Source organism: Nicotiana tabacum, chromosome 7 (genome assembly GCF_000715075.1).
Source record: "Nicotiana tabacum cultivar K326 chromosome 7, ASM71507v2, whole genome shotgun sequence".
In the NCBI taxonomy this organism is placed as follows: domain Eukaryota; kingdom Viridiplantae; phylum Streptophyta; class Magnoliopsida; order Solanales; family Solanaceae; genus Nicotiana; species Nicotiana tabacum.
Genome location: NC_134086.1, coordinates 158,759,890 through 158,777,527, shown reverse-complemented (window position 1 = coordinate 158,777,527; position 17,638 = coordinate 158,759,890).

Here is a 17,638-nt window from a genome sequence, read left to right as displayed (position 1 = left end):
TAATTTCTTACAATTTGGCTAAATTCTCAAGGATTTCAAGGATGATTCTACAATATAATTATGTTTTTAACTCATAAAACTCACCTCCAATCAATCCCAGTCGAAACCCGCTTCAAATGCTCCCAAGTAGCTCTCAAAATGCTCAAAAATGGTGGAAAATGGGTTTGGGTTCGCGGATGAACTGTTTTTTAACATTCTGTCCGGGCACTGTAGCTAACCCTATGCGATCGCATAGAACAAAATTTCCAGGCATAGAACAAAATTTCCAGGCCTCAAAATTACCCTATGCGATCGCAACTGAACCTCTGCGATCGTAATTCACCATCCAACAACACTGTGTGATCGCAGCGATCGCATAGCACAACCAAACAGCCCCCAAAATCCTCCTATGCGATCGCAGCCCTTGCTATGCGATCGCATAGAGCAAAATTGCTCTGCACTTACTGCTGCATTTCTGCAATATTTTCCAACTTCAAAAATTTTCGTTAGCCATCCGAAATTACCCCCAGGCCCCCGAGATCTCAGCCAAAAATACCAACACCTCCTAAAACATCATACAAACTTGTTCCAACCATCAAAATGCCTCAAACAACGCCAAAACCATCAAATTACATCGTATTCAAGCCTAAGTTCTTCTAAAACTTCCAAAACACGCATTTGATCAAAACCCAACCAAAACATGTCTGAATGACCTGAAATTTTGCACACATATCCCAAATCATCTAACGAAGCTACAACAACTCTCGGAATTCCATTCCGACCCTCAGATCAAAATCTCACCTATCAACCGGAAATCGCCAAAATACTAACTTCGCCAATTCAAGCCTAAATTAGCTATGGACTTCTAAAATTCATTCTGAACAAGCTTCCAACCTCGAAATCACCTAACGGAGCTAACAGAACCATCATATTTTCATTTCGAGGTCATCTTCACACTGTTCCAACTACGAACCATTTTGCAACACTTAAGCTCTCATTTAGGGACTAAGTGTCCCAAAACTCTCCAAAACTCAACACCGAACGTCCCGACAAACCAAAATAGCAGAAATGAACTTAGGGGAAATAGTTAATAGGGGATCAGGGCGTAAATTTCAAAAATGAACGGCCGGGTCGTTACATGATTGTTGAATTCCTTTGAACATTGCTACTTTTTTTCCTTCTCCAGGTGGGATCCTGATTACCAACACTTGCGTTGCTTTTCCTCGAAACTTGAACTGCTTCCCTTTGTTCTTTAGGTAGGGTCCTGATTGTTGAACTCCTTTGAACCTGGTTGCTTCCCTTCGTTCTCCAGGTAGGCTCCTGAGTGTTGTCTTCTTTTGAACCTTGCTGCTTCTCTTCGTTCTCCAGGTGGGCTCCTGATTACCAACACTTGCGCTACTTTTCCTCGAAACTTGAACTACTTCCCTTTGTTCTTCAGGTGGGCTCCTGATTGCTGAACTCCTTTGAACCTCGCTACTTCCCTTCGTTCTCCAGGCGGGCTCCTGATTGTTGTTTTCCTTTGAACATCGCCGTTTCCCTTCATTCTCCAGGTGGGATCCTAATTACCAACACTTGCGTTGATTTTCCTCGAAACTTGAACTGCTTCCCTTCATTCTTCAGGTGGGTGCCGGATTTTATCAAAACAAACAAAACAAATGACTGCCCCAGTTTGCACTAGGAAGATTTGTGAGTTGTTAGCAATATTATAAACCACTTATACTATTGATGCAATGGTGAGAGTAAACTAATGACTAGACCAAGATGTGCGTCTCCTATGAGTAGAATCAAAAACTTTGACTAGCAAATGCGTCTGCTAAAATAAAACCTGAATGAACCAAACTAGGAAGTGTGTCTCCTACGGGTAAAACTTGTATGAACCAAAACCAAGAAGTGTGTCTCCTAGGGGTGAAATATCAATTTAGGAAGTGCGTCTCCTAAAATAAAATATAACTCGAAAGGCCCTGACTAGGAAGTGTTCTCCCAATGGGTAGAACTTAACTGACTCAAACTAGGAAGTGAGTCTCCTACGAATGAACTCTCAGTTTAGGAAATGTGTCTCCTATGGGTGAAACTCAATTTAAGAAATGCGTTTCCTAGTGGTAAAATATCAATTTAGGAAGTGTGTCTCCTAAAAGTGTATCTTGAAAGACCCATGCTAGGAAGTGCGTCTCCTAGGGGTGAAACTCAATTTAGGAAATGTGTCTCCTAAAACAAAATATAGTCTAAAAGACCTAGACTAGGAAGTGCGTCTCCCATGGGTGAAACTTCAATGACTCAAACTAGGAACTGTGTCTCCTATGAATGAACTCTCACTTTAGGAATTGTATCTCATATGGGCGAAACTTCAATGACTCAAACTAGGAAGTGTGTTTCCTATGAATGTACTCTCAATTTAGGAAGTGCGTCTCCTATAGGTGTATTCGGAAAGACTCAGACAAGGAAGTGTGTCTCCTATGGGTATAACTTTAATGCTTAGAACCAAGAATTGCTTCTCCTAGGGGAAAGCTCAATGTAGGAAGTGTGTCTCCTAAAACAAAAATATAACTTGAAAAACCCAGACTAGGAAGTGCGTCTCCTAGGGGTGAAACTTTAATGGCTCAAACTAGGAAGTGTGTCTCCTATGAATGAATTTAAATGACCAAAGCTAGGAAGTGCGTCTCCTAACAAGTATAAACTGAAAGATCCCTACTAGGAAGTGCGTCTCCTGACGGGTAAACTTTCAATGACTCTAACTAGGACGTGCATTTCCTAGGGGTGAACTTAAATGCCTAAGACTAGGAAGTGTGTATCCTAGGGGTAAAAACTTCAGTGACTAAAACTCATATGATCCAAACTAGGAAGTGCGTCTCCTAAGGGTAAAATCTCAATTTAGGAAGTGCATATCCTACAACAAAATATGACTTGAAAACCCAGAGTAGGAAATGCTTTTCCTAGTGGTGATGTGTGATCTTCTCAATAGCCTTTGGTAAGCAGAATTGGGGGATTACACCTGAAAATTTCAACCTTCCAAGCTTTGATATGAACATAGCTTCTGTCCCTGTTTCAGACAAAGAAAACTTGTGAGTTTAAACACGGTGGTTGGTTTGTGGCCTTGACTTTGCGGCGATTGCTCCTTCACTTGCCATGATAACTTTGATTTCACCTCGAAAGACATTGCTTGCTTATTGACTGACCAATTTCTCTGTCACCCTTATCACAGAAATACCTTTGATCTGTTCACCCAACATCGTCTATCTGTTGGGTTGTTCATGAATTGATATATACCAAATCTTTGTATTTCACAGAATCCCAAAGCATGTTGATTGTTAACAACTCAGTGCGCACGTTGTTCTTTCCTGACTTATGCCACTTTGATATGCTAGCCAAATTCCGTTTTGTACAATTGGAAAGTTGGTAGCAAATTTTGAAGTCATTTCTCACTTGTTCTAACCAAATAGACTCAAGAAGTGTAAGTAAACAAACAAAAGGAACAGAGTAAGGACAATGGAAAGAGATGATTCCTAACAAGAAAACTAAACACTTATAGATGTGGATACCAACTCTAAAGACCGTGACATGCACCTTTATATTAAATGGCCTAATCTGCCAAGCAAGTCCGACGTTCAACTCTTATTGTACCTCATCGCCGTAAAACTGGGCTTCAATGCTCCGATTTTCCAATGTGATTCACGATACTTACTCGACTTGTAGTGCCCGAAGGGTTTTCACCATCAAGCCTCTCTCATTTTGTTCTTTCTCTCAACTTACCGTCGTCTTATGGTGTCTGTAAAGGTTTTCACCGATAAGACTCTCTCATTTTTATTTTCCTTGTATAGCACAGATTGCTGCCCCTGGTGTGAATTATACCTCTGCCTCGCTTGACTTGGCATTCTCAAGTATTTGTCAAAATGTCTTTCTTTGGATCGTAATGTAGGCTTTTGGATAGGGTTAGAAAGAAAGGATATCAACAGGCTCAAAACAACTTGAATGAGTTCAAAGTTACAACTCTTGGAATCAGATTTCTTACAACAATCACAATTTTCTACCCCAGTTTCTTTGCTTGGGGACTTTTGAATTTTTATTTTGATGGGACCTAACCGTGAGGCTGCCTACATATCCTTAAAAGGAATCAGGTCGAACGTAGTTCATGAAGATACGTTTTGTTTTTGCTATTTTTCTTTTCTTTTTCTTTTCTTCTTTTCGTTCTTTTTTCTTCTCCCCTCCCCCCCCCCCTTTTCTTTTTTCTTTCCTTCTTTTCTCTTTTTTTCTTTATCTCTTTTTTTTTTAAATTTTCTTTTTTGAATTTTCCTTTCGGAATGAACTTTCAAGAATAAACCTATGGGGACATGAACGTTTGTTTTTTGTATGACTCTAACTTGATTTCAAAATAGGAGAGGTCAAAGAAATCAGTACAGGCTCAAAAGGGTATCGAATGGTATAAGTGTTTGGGTAGCTGAAAGAGGGCCTCCCAATCCCTGAAAATGCCAAGTACAACACATGCAACTTGAAATGAAATTTGAAGATCATGCACAATATTTGTCTTGTGGCTTCGGCATTAATATCATTGATATGCCTTACACTGTTCTTTAGCACCTTGTCAAGTACAGAACCCTCATTGGGTGATTCCCTCTTCACAATGGATAACCTCCTTCAATTCGGAGAAAATTTTCTTGCCTTTATCTTGTTACTTGAGGTACACTTGAACTCAAAACTGATCGCTTCAAATTATCTGGGATGCACTCTCCTTTAATGAATTCTGGTCATTCTATTAACTTCCCAAATTAAATTCCCCAGTTTTACACAATTCGGGCTTTAAGTGATCTTAGAATCTCTTTATTTACTTCCCTCAAATGTCTCTATCATCTTCAAAATTGTTTCATTGATTCATGATTAGGCTAACTTTTTAGGTCAGGCCTAGAATTATGCGTGCATGTGATGTCGCTAAAGTCAGCATGAAAAGAACTATAAAAGAAAAGAGAACTAAACAAAAATGACTAGAAATAACAGAAAACAGAAAATTACACTAGACAGATGGTGGAAGAGTTTAAACAACAAAACAAGTAAAATAAACTAGGGCTACAACCCTGGAACAAACATAGACAACACTAAATGAGTTACTACGAAAAAACAAACTAGGCAAAATAAAAGGATAGAAGGGTTTGAATCAGAAGACAATATCCGCATTACAACCCTGAAAATAACTCGGACAACAAAAATGACAACAAAATAAACCACCAAGACTCCTCTCCAGCTAGCCAAGAGATAGAGCGTCTTTCCAATTACCAAGCACGATATCTTAGGGTTCCACATCAACATTGCCAAAACCATTAACAACTTCAATATCATTAACTTCAGTCAGCAAGTTCCCAAGAGGATTCGCATGCTCTCTGTCATTGTTATTGATCACAATTACCCCTTCTTGAATCATTCTTTCTATTTCCCTTTTCAAAGAAAGACAATCTTCAATGCTATGCCCTTGGGCATTAGAGTGGTACATGCATCGTATAGTAGGATCAAAGCCTTTTGCATATAGGTCTGGAGTATAGCCTAGGAGTGGCTCAATCAGGCCAAAATGCTTTAACTTTTCAAACAAGCTTGTGTAGGAATCCCCGATTGGCGTGAAACTATTTCTTTGTCTTTGTTCTCTTCCCTGCCCCTATATCCTAGCGTTGTTGGGTGCTCGAAAATGTTGTGAAGGCAAGAATACATTATGCGGTAATGGTGCTCGTCATAGGGAGCGACCTGGTGGTTGGACAGATGACCATACATTGTTCGGAGGATAATATTGAGGTGGATTATGTGGAGCTCGGGGATAGGTTTGGGGTTGGGGTTGAGGCTGGGTATATTGGTGAGGCGGGCCCTTTGGTCCATGTTGTGACTCTAAAACAACCATGGCAACATCATCGTGTTCCTTCTGACCCAGCAAGCTTCCTGTGTCATTCTGAATTGCTTGTGTTGTTGTTTTTAAAGTAGAATAGCTCATGATCTTGCTCGACTTCAACCCATCTTCTATTATTTCTCCCATTTTTACCATATCATTAAAAGTCCTACCCACAACCATGATCAAATGCCCAAAGTAAGTTAGCTTTTGAGCTTGGAGAAAGTACTCGACCATTTCTTTTTCTTCCATCGGAGGATTGACTCTGGCAACTTGCTCTCTCCATCTGAGCCCATATTCCCTAAAGACTTCATTAGGCTTTTTTTCTATCTTGGTGAGGTACATGCGATCTGGGACAATTTCTATATTGTACTAAAAGTGCCTAGCAAAGGCCTGAGCCATATCATCCCACGTGTACCACCTGCTAGCATCTTGGCGGGTGTACCACTCCAGAGCTGCCCCACTCAAACTCTGATTGAAATATGCCATCAATAATTTGACCTTCCCACCAGCGCCTCTCATCTTACTGCAGTAACCTCTCAAATGGGCAACAAAATCTCCATGTCCGTCATACAAATCAAACATCGGCATCTTTAAACCAGCAGCCAGTTGGATGTCAGGAAACAAGCACAAGTCTTTGTAAGCCACGCTCATCTGGCTCTCTATCCCTTGCATGTTTCTTAAGGACTACTCTAAGATTTTTACCTTCCTGGATATCTCATCTTGCTCCACTATCTTAGCAGGCTTTTCAGTTTCACCGAGAGGCTCAAAGTGAGGAATGTGAGAATATGGATCCGAGACTTTAAAAGTTGGTTCTGGAGCACAGTGTTGGGCATCAGGGACTTTGAACACAGTCTCGTTAGAGGATCGAGGAAAAATAGCTCGTGGAGGAGCTGCAAGAGCATGAGTGGCCAAAGGAGCGGGATATGAGGTGGTTTTGGCAGGTAGAGTGTGAAAAGGTCGTGGGGAGATATCAGCAGCAGTGAGAATCTGGATTTGTAATAGTAGTGGGATAGTTGCAGGGTTTTAAGTGTAGTTAGTGGGGAATAAAGGTGGAGGATGTCCCCTGATCCAAGACTGATACATTTCTGCTATCTGTTGTTTCACCCTTTGGACCTCCTCTTTCAATTCAGACTCCGACTCCACAAACTCCCTTGACGGGTCAACAACTCTTGTGCCCAATTTTTTGCTAGTCATGGCTAACTTGCCCTTTGACCTTGTGTTGTATGGACGAGTTGCCTTAAGAACCACAAACCAACCACCCTTCTGCTATAATGAGGAGAACAAAGAGGAACAAAATGAAGTCATCATGTTAGCGTTAGGGCATTTAACAGCTAAGAATATCATATTTCATACAATGCACCTAGCAACAATTAACGGTTCAAGAATGATTTCGAGGGTCACAAGGTCACTTGGCATCATCCCAATTTGTCCATTTGAATCTTCTCTTTTCTTTTCTTTTCTCGCACTTCTTAGCTCGCTCATTTTCCTTCCTTTTTTTCTTTCTGATTATCGTTCTTTTCTTCCCTCTCATTTCTCACATCCCATGATTTCATCTCCTTTTTTTGGTTGTTTTCTTTTCTTTTTTTCCTTTTAATAAATAAAAAATGATTCGATCGAACCCTATGTAGGTTGCCTACGTATCATGACGTCGCATGAATCAGATCTTTGCGTAGTTCGGGAAGATCGGAAATAAAGCAAACAAACTAACATTCCTTCTCCTTTTCTTCTTTTCTTTTTCTTTTTACCTTAATGACTACTCTGATGAGAAAAGAGAAACAAAAGAAGCAAATCTTTTTTTGAATTTCCTAGACTTAATGTTCTATAACCTATTCTAAACTCTGATGGTAAGCAACCCCCACTTCCAACCGAGAGGTTGTGAGATCGAGTCTCCCCAAGAGCAAGGTGGGAAGTTCTTGGAGGGAAGGATGCCGGGGGTCTATTTGGAAACAGTCTCTCTACCCTAGGGTAGAGGTAAGGTCTGCGTACATACTATCCTCCCCAGACCTCACTAAGTGGGATTATACTGGGTTGTTGTTGTTGTTGTTGTTGTTGTAACCTATTCTAAACTCAAACTTAACGGGTATGTATTTTTTCTTTTTTTTTCTTTTTCAAAAAACCACTCTATGGGAAATTATTAAGAAAAAAACCCTACAAGAGAAAAACATTTTTTTTTTGATTCTTTTTTAGGAAGGAAATCTAAACAATAAACCAAAGAAAAATATTTTGAATTTTCATTTGATATCCCTAAAGAAAGATTTCAAAACGAGAAATGAACAAGATAAAAAAATATTTTTTTTTCAATTTCAAATTTTGATTACCTAAAGAAGAATTACTAATGATAAACCAAAGATAAAATATATTTTTTTTCCTTCTATGTACAATGTCCTAAAGTTCTAGTGAAAATAGAAAGAATTTTTTTTTTTGTTTTATTAATTTCTGAAAGAAGAACCTCAAAGGGAAATCCTTTTAGCTTTTGGAATTAATATCTTAAAGAAAACTTGTAAAGAAATATCAAAAGAGAAAAATCGTATTTTTGTTTTTGAGTTTTTAGTCCTAGTATCCTAAGGGAAATATAAAAGCAATTTTTTTTGAGTTCTAAATATTAATTTCCTAAGGGAAAAAACACCTCAAAATTTATTTTTATTTTTTTTAATTTCTAGGAGTAGTATTTCTAAAGAAAATTCTAACGGAAATATAAAAATGCACAATATCTTTTTTTTTTATTATTCACAACACACTTTTTCAAATACTAAAAGAAAGTACAATAACAAAAGACTCGACATTACTGTACAAAACTAGAAAGTAAAAAACGACATAAAAAGAAAAACATGCCCAAAACATAAAAAATAAAAAAAATATCTCCTTAAGCAACTCTGAATAAGCGGTCCTCACTGAATGGTCCCGGGGTGTATGTCATGCTCAGACTCCAGTAAGTAGACCTACACATGTATGAGAAAACTTTAACCAACACTATGTGAGATAATAACACTCCCTATTAGACACATACAAGACATGATTGAGACTATTTTTGCAAAATGACTTATGTGGCCAAAAGTGGATAAAAATGTAAAATTTGGCTAAGACCCTGCAAAGCCAAGAACCTAAGATTTACTAGGAATACCGGACCCTATGTGGGTTGCCTACATATCATGCCCCGAAAGACGAGAATCAGGTATGCGTAGTTCGGGCAGATTGGATACGGGCGAGAATTAAAAAAAAACTAATTTAGAGAAAATAATTTTTTTTGTCTTTTTTTGAAAAATGATGAAACATGTAACTCTTTTTGGATTTTCTTTTCCCATTCTTTTTTTTTATTTTTTATTTTCGAAAAATGATGAAAAAGTGCAAAATCTTTTTGAATTTTTCCTGTTTTTTTTTTTGGTTTTTTTCTTAGCAAAAATGTGACAGAAAACATAACTGGACCCTACTTGCTTTATTTTCACACTTCACCCTCTCTTTTTTTCCTTATTTTTCTTTTTTCATTTGCCCTCAGCTATCATTGGTCCGCCAAATGACCCTTTTACCCTTGAAAATTGCAACATGTAGCACATAGGATGCATCAGGATGATCTTTTATTGTTTGGGCACACCTGTCCTAGACGGACCCAACCTTTGTATTGAGTCCCCAAAGTCAGATGCACATGATGCAAACAAATGTTCCTACTAGGGATCCGGCATGAGGCTGAGTTATTCTAAGTTCAAAACCTGAGTATGTTGTTCTAGACCTGGCTTATCCGAGCGGACAGCTCGAGCCGAGGAGGGGGCAGCGTACCGAGAATACAGAAGCTTCACCGGCTTTGCAACTTGTCCGAACCTCATTCTAAAATTGGGATATGACTCTAACAGAAGAGAAGTCACACGAAGTGCACACTTCTTAGATGATTTAGAAGACTCAGAGAGAGGAAGGTTTCGTATCAATTTATATACAGTTCAACAATATCAAAGCGGTAAAAAGCAATATTTAGCACATTAAGCCCAAACATGTAAATAAAACCATATTATAAATAAAGCCAAATATAACAATTATACTAAGCTCGAATTCTTGAACCCTGAACCAGAGATTCTAGGTTCGATCCCCAGTAGAGTCGCCAGAGCTGTCACACCTCCTTTTTCCTACACCTGGAAGGGTATAAGGGAGTTTTTCCAATTTAAGTGACAATCGAAATGGGGTTATTTTGTTTATTCAGAGTCGCCACTTGGGATAATTTATGGTGTCTCAAGTCACCGATTTTAAATCCCGAATCGAGGAAAGATTGACTCTGTTATATAGTCTACGAACACAGAAATCCAGGTAAGGAATTTTGTTAACTCGGGAGAAGGTGTTAGGCATTTCTGGGTTCCGTGGTTCTAGCACGACCGCTCAACTTTTATAATTGGCCTATTTATCTGATTTTAAACACGTTTTAACCTATGGCAGATTTTAATTTATTAACCGCTTTTAATTATTTTTAGGGAAGATTTCAACGCCATCTAAAACACGTCTTGGGACCACGCCACATGAAATGCACCCGCGGTCCGAGACACATTTTATTTAATGTTGTTGAGATTTGGATTTGGGTCACATGAAATACACACCCGAGTTTAGAAAAGTAATTTTTAAATAGCGCGTATAAAGCAACTACACACTTTCAACTTTGTGAGGGCCATGGAAAATTCAACTAAATGGCACGCCTTGATTTCTAATAGTCATGCCCATGTTTATTTTTTATTCTTATTAGGCCGAGCCCGATATCTAAAGCATGCAGTTTAATTTAATACTAGTGGATTCGATCCTTCTCATTCCCTACAGGCTAATGCAAACAAATTGTACTAGACTACTATGGTATCTAAAACACACGGGGCCAACAAATAGTCAAAATAAAGCTAAATAATCAAAATAAAAATGGTAGATCAAAATATGATAAGAGCCGTCAATATCCCTTATATTCCGCCTCAACCTTAAAACATATAGCAAAATGAAAATTCACAGTACAACCTCCATGCGGAAGAGAACCAGCTGAACGAAACATATTTCCAAATTCATCCAACAAAGAGGCCTTCAATTGAAATTTAAAATAGAAAAGCCACTTTCCAAATTTCTGTTTCTACACTTTATTGTTGATTAAGAATCAATTAACAAGCAAATAAGCAGAATATGCAAAATTTGAATCCAAAGTTTCCAAAACCAAAGAGCCAAATGAATATACAAGACCATATGAATACATCTATATTTATTCAAGCGTGACACGAATCAATACAAGATGAGGTGCAAAAATGAAGATCCAAATTCGACAACTAAAAGAAAACAGACCTTAGTTAAGCTTGACTCACCGAATATGACCTCGAATGGACAACCTCGACAAATCGACGACCTCGCCGGAAAAATAGGAACTCCGATGGAATTTTTGTGTTCAAGTGTTGTCTTGGACTAAAAAATCGCCAGAAAATGCACAAGCGACCACAAGTATTGTATTCAGCCGGGTCTGACTCGGGATTGGAGTTTAGGTGATGTCCATGGCTAGGGTTTCTCCGATGAACACGGCTGAAGAAGATGAAGTCAAAGAGTGGTCGTGTTTATGGGGTGGTCGACCGGTGGTGAATTCCGACGATAGACAGAGATAGAGAGCTTTGGGCGTTCTCTTGCGGGTTGATTTCTGGGGGGAGGGGGTCACCAAGGAGATGAAATTTAGAGAGGGGTCTCCTCTTTTGCACTGTTGCGGCTGATCAGTGTGCAGTCCCCCCTTTGGATTTTAGGCGTTATTCCTATCTATAGGTCTAGGTCTAATGTACTTTTTGTGTATTTTGCCAATTAGTCCTTAGGTCTTTTATGTATTACGTCCCTATGTTTTTTAAGAAAGGTTTTTCTAGGTTAACGGAATATGGGTTTGGTCTTATGGACTTGGTAATTATGGGCTAGGTCCAAAAATTAGGCCTAAAAATGGATTGCTCAAGCCCAAGTTTTATTCTTTCTCCGTGAACGAGCCTAAAAATACGATCTCATTTATTAATTAATCCTTTTTAAGTAAAATAACCACTAAAATAATACTGGCCGTTAAAACAAACTATTTTTGGTATTTTTCAAGATTTAAAATAACTATAGAACATTAATGAACCTATTTTTTGTAATTTTTATTTTCTTGTAATAAAATAAAGTAACAAAGTAAAAATGAGTTGAAATAGCTATATTAGGCCTAAATTAAATATTTATATGCTAAAATATAAAAAATCTTGGGGAGAGTCAAAAATCACATGTCTACATAACTTACATTCGACCTCGTTCAAATCAATCTATATTCGACCTCGTTTGAATCAACTTATATTTGACCGACCGAAAGTCGAGGACCTTCTCACAAAAGAAGACACTCACGAGAAAGAAAAAAGAAAGAAGAGCCAAAAATACACAGCAAAACCAATTGTTCGATTTCAATCATTCCATTCCAATACATTTTACAAAGGGCTTGAAAGACGCCCCCATAAAAAAATAACAAAACACAAAAAAACAAGTACAAAGACTTCACGCCGCATCGTCCCCTCCATCACCAACGTCACTGGCATACTATCGTCGTACCAAGGGTCGGAGGCAAGCCCATCTAAGGCGCCTTATCATCGTCCTCCCCGGGCGTACCAGGATCATAACCACAAGCGTCACGAGCTGTACGTGCCTTGACACGAACATCCTCAAATTCTGCCTTGGAAATCTTTCCAGTCGTCTTCAAAGACCTGTATATGTCAAGTTGGGCCTCCGCATGAACCCACATTTCATACAACTCCCGTGGTACACCGGGATCGGCAGAAGTATGAGAAGTAGACGACTTGGTCTGCTATTGTGCCTTCTCGATTCTTAGGGCGGCAACCTGCTCATTCAGCTCAGACAGCTCCGCCTCCAAACCCCCAATCCGCTCCTCAAACCTTGCCGCCTTGAGCGCCGAAGTTTCCTCCTCAGTAGCTCGCTCAGACCTACAAACACGGAGGGTGCCCCCTAGTGCTGCCACCTCCTCCACAATGGCCATTCTGGATTTCTCAACTCGGCCCAACTCTTCGACCATGGTGCTCAAATTCATCCCTCAAGTTGACGACCCTTGTTTCGCTCTGCTCGAGCTCGACCCTTAAAGATGCCACCTGTGCCTGAAGGTCAGTATTCTCGGCCATCACTCCCTTGCTCACTTAGAGCTAATCCTCTTTAGCCCTCAGCGCCCCCTCAAGCACATTGCATCTGCCGATGGTCCTCATAAGTTCCTCGTCCTTATCCCTCAGTTCCTCATCCTTCTACTTGAGCCCATCGTGAAGCGTCTAAATTGGTCATCCTTGCTAAGTAAGTTGTCTAGCACTCGGTGCTTAGAACGATACTCTCTATACTTGGATACCATCTTCTTGAAGAGGGTCGTCCTTCGCTCTTCCTGCCGATCATTCTCAATCTCAAAGATGAGGGTCTAACACACAAAAGAAGATAGGTCAGCGGAAGTAAACTACACATACAAAATGAACAAACTTAACATAGGAAAAGCAAGCTTACTCGTAAGGCCATGTCAGATATACCCAATGAAAGATCCGCATCCTTCACCATCTGCAGCATCCTGTTTTCAAAGTCTGCGTATAAAGAAATGAAGGCCGGCACCGCCTGTTCCGAGTTGTCCAAGAGGTTATAATCTAAAAGTATGACTATGTGCCGATCAGACCCCTTCGTCCTTATCTCCACTCAGGTGAACCTCTCCTCAAAAGCCCGTACCTCTTCAGGGTTGACATCGGAGCATGACCCATCATCTTCTACAAGGACGATTCTATCCCTCCCGTCCGCTAATGATGAGTCGACCCTGGCTGTTCGTGCATGCTCCCCTCTATTGTAGGTCCCTTCAACCTCTGATAGCCTTTCCTCCGTGACGATAACTGGCGTGGGAGCAGCCTCAATGTCCAGTAATGGCACCGCCTCCGCATCCAAAATAATGGGCCTTTTCAGCTCGGCATCAGTAGCACCGACCCTTCCGGTCTCCACCCTCCACCTTTTCCTTAGTACCACCTCCTCCTCGCCATTGGACGACTCGTTAATTAGGTGCAAGACGGGGTGATAAGAGGTCTCAGCCAATGTAATGGCCACGTATGGGGTAAAATCGCCCAACGACGGAGCTAGAGTTTGACCCTCTCGTACGGACTCAGCCAGTACGAATTGCATTCCAGTCGAAGCAACCGCCTGGCGGAATGCGGGCACCGAAGCCTTCGCTTTCTTGGAAGCTCGCCGACCTGGCACAAAAAGAAAATCATGTTAAAAAATGACAAGACAGTGATAAGCTATAATGAAGATGAAAGGGTCGTGGAAGTGAGAATCATACTTACTAGTCGAAGGCTTGGGCCCAAACCGCTTGTTAAAGGATGCCCAGTCGCGAATTCCCATAGTATAAGGTAAGACGCGAGTTACCCAGTCTTCAATGTCAAAAACCAGGGAAGGTGGACGCTTATCAACTAAAAGTAGAAAGACATGAGTGAGTCAGAAACAAAAAAGAGGGCGGATAAACAAAATATATGACAGACGATAAAAGACCCTTATGGTTGAAGTTCTACTACTCGGGGAACCCGACTGGGTGCGCCACTACGTGCTCGGTCCTGACGAAGGAGTAACTACACCGGAACCGGCGGTTTTCTTTGTCATCCATCCCCCCACCAATCCTTTAGTCCCATGGTGGCGGAGATGAATCAGCGTGCCTCTGTAGAAATTAGGCAAGAAGAGATGCAACAGATGACAGATGGAGACTTCGCAGCCTTCCAACTATGCAAACTTTGCCAGCATTAAAAAGACTTTATACAAGTAGGGGGAAAGCTGTGCCGGGCAGGCGCCATAAAGCGGCAGAACTCCTCAGCTAGTGGGGGAAGAGGAAGAGAGTAACCCACAAAAAATGGGTAGGCGTAGAAAGCGCAATACCTGGGCCGGTGGACTTCTATCACGTTGTTCCTCGCCGAAACAATATCCACGTGAGCAGGGATACAGAATTTAGATCAGAGGGCAAAAATTTATTTCGGCCCCATATCAGATAGTACCTGCTCAGGAGAAGGGGTAGGCTCTTTTGGGAAGTCATTTCTGACAGACGGGTTCCGGGGAACAACCTCCTCCACGGTGGAAAAACTTTCGCCTTCCGCAACCGTGGACTCACCGCCACCGGAAGGTATGACCACCGACAATGGGGTGGCATAAGAGACTATGTCAAAAGTTTGAGGGGAGTTTGTCATTTCTACAGTAACGTGTATACAATAGAGACGAAAAGAGAGTATCAAAGGGAAAAAACCCAGAAGCTAGAGCTAAAAAGTAGAAGGAAATCGGAGACAAGGGTTAGAGAAGAAGCAGAAGAATAAACAAAGTGCAAATGGAATATGAAGTGCGAAAGTTTCATTTGTGAATCCTCCTTCCTCTATTTATAGGATCTTGTGGCGCCCAAATCGATGCAAGAAACTGTCAGTGACACCAAAATCAAAGAAACAGAGGCATTGTAAACAACGCATTGCATCGGGAAGATGATAAATAATGACGCGCATGGCCATGACATCATCCTATGTCAGCCACGCCAACCACAACCTTTGAGCCGATCCTCATCAATTCGACATCGACCAATTCAGCTCATTCGCCACCACGGAATTTCTTGTGATTAGATGTAGATAAAATCCGATCATCGAGGATGACCTCAATAAGCGGAGGGACTAACTGTATGGGTCAAAATTAGGTCGAGTTTAGTGAATGCAAACGGACGAGATGAGACTGAGGTCAAAGCCAAGCACGGCCCAGTGGAGAGGAGCCACCCAAGGAGAGAGACCAGTGCCAAAGTCGAGTAGAGAACAAACAACTGTTGGAACATTTTTAGGACTATGAATAGGAATATTCCATTGAATATTCACCCAATTGTACCTTTTTAGAGTTTTCTAGAAATATCTCTTATAAATAGGAAGAAATAGGGAACAAAAAAGGGGTTTTCTGCCTAAAGTTTCATAAAGTGAATTTTTAAGTTTTGAACATCGATTCAGAGTCAGAATTGGATGAAACTAGTATAGTTGGACTCATAATTGAATGGGTTGTCAAATTTTATGAGTTTTGTCGGATTTCAAGATGCGGGCCCGGGTTAGGCCTTTTGGTCATTATGGGCTTTTGATTAAAGATTCAACCTTTTTCGATTGAGATTGGTTCCTTTAGCATTGTTTGATGTATTTGAGTTATTTTTGTTAGATTCGAGCCGTTCGGAGGTCAGAACGCGCGAGATGGTATTTTTAGAGCATCATTTGACTTGCTCGATATTGGAATTGGCTTGTTTGAGGTAAGTAACGATTGTAAATCTAGTCCTGAGGGTATGAAACCGCGAATTTCGTATCGTTCTACTATTTTGAGGTGACGCACATGCTAGGTGATGGGCGTGAGGCGTGCACCATTGGGGATTGTGACTTGGTCCATCCCGTAGCAACTATAAGTTGCGTATTTGGTTGAAACTATATGATACTTATGTATTTTAAAAAGAATTTCTATAAATTGGGCTGAACGACATACTTGGGCCTTGTGCCAAAGCTGTTTGGACCCCGAGGGACCTTTTTCTTACCATCCTCTCACTATTTTCGATTGAAAATCTATAACCAGTCATGTTATATTTATTGTTTTCATAACCCAGTCTTTATTACTTTGTTTTGATGCATATAAAAATTGTTTTGGGCTGATTACCCTGTTTTTACTGAGAGCCCGAGTGACTTGAGAGGTTTATGACTGAATGAGGCCGATGGTCTGATTTGTGAGGATATTTATGGGATCGGGCTGCACGCTGCAATATAATTTACTGATTTATGACTAAGTGAGGCTGAGGGTCTGATTTGTGAGAATATTTATGGGATCGGCCTGCACGTCGCAGCATGTTTACTGATTCATGATTGAGTGAGGCCGAGGGCCTGATTGATTTATGCCATGAGGTGGCTTGTTATAGCGCTTGGGCTGTAAGAGCCCCTTCGGAGTCTGCACACCCCCAGTGAGCGCGAGTGCCCTGAGTGAGTGATATGATGTTTTGCCCGAAGGGCTGTTCTTGATTCATGTTGTGCCTGCGGGGCTGTTTACGAATGATTGTGAGGTATGCTCGAGGGGCTGTATACGAGTGACTGTGAGATTGCTCGATGGGCTATTTATGATTCATGTTTGCGCGATGGGCTGTTCACGAGTAATGTTTTGCCCGAGGGGCTGTTTATATTTTCATCATTTTTTTACCCACTGTTTCATCACTTTGTTTGAAAACTGTTGAAAGATATTTTAAACGGTTTTACTAAAACTGGATTTAAGCGAGCTGAGTTGATTTAAACCCTGATTTTAAAAGCCTGTTGTATTCTATTGAGATTTCATGATATGAACTGTATATGTTTTATTGCTCGTCACTACTGCTCAATCTTTATTTAGTTTGTTTACTTACTGAGTTGGCGTACTCACGTTACTCCCTGTACCTTGTGTGCAGACTCAGGTATTTCTGGACCCGGTAGCGCGTGTTGATTATTCGGTGGTAGATCCATCGGAGTTAGTAATGTAGTTGCCTAGCGATCACAGCCCTGCTTTACTCCCTCTTTATCTTCTGTTAGTTATATTCAATTATTTCCAGGCTATGTTAGTCTTGATATTGTCAGACGGTTGTAGTAGATGCTTATGACTAGTGACACCCCAATGTCGGGCTTTCTTTTCCGCACTTTTGTTTTTGATTTACACTCCTTATGGAGTTTCTATATTAAATTACTTTGGAAATTATCTTGAAAATGAAAATCTCGTTTTGTTTTGGTAATGTATCGGCTTGCCTAGTACCACGATAGACGCCATCACGATATGGTT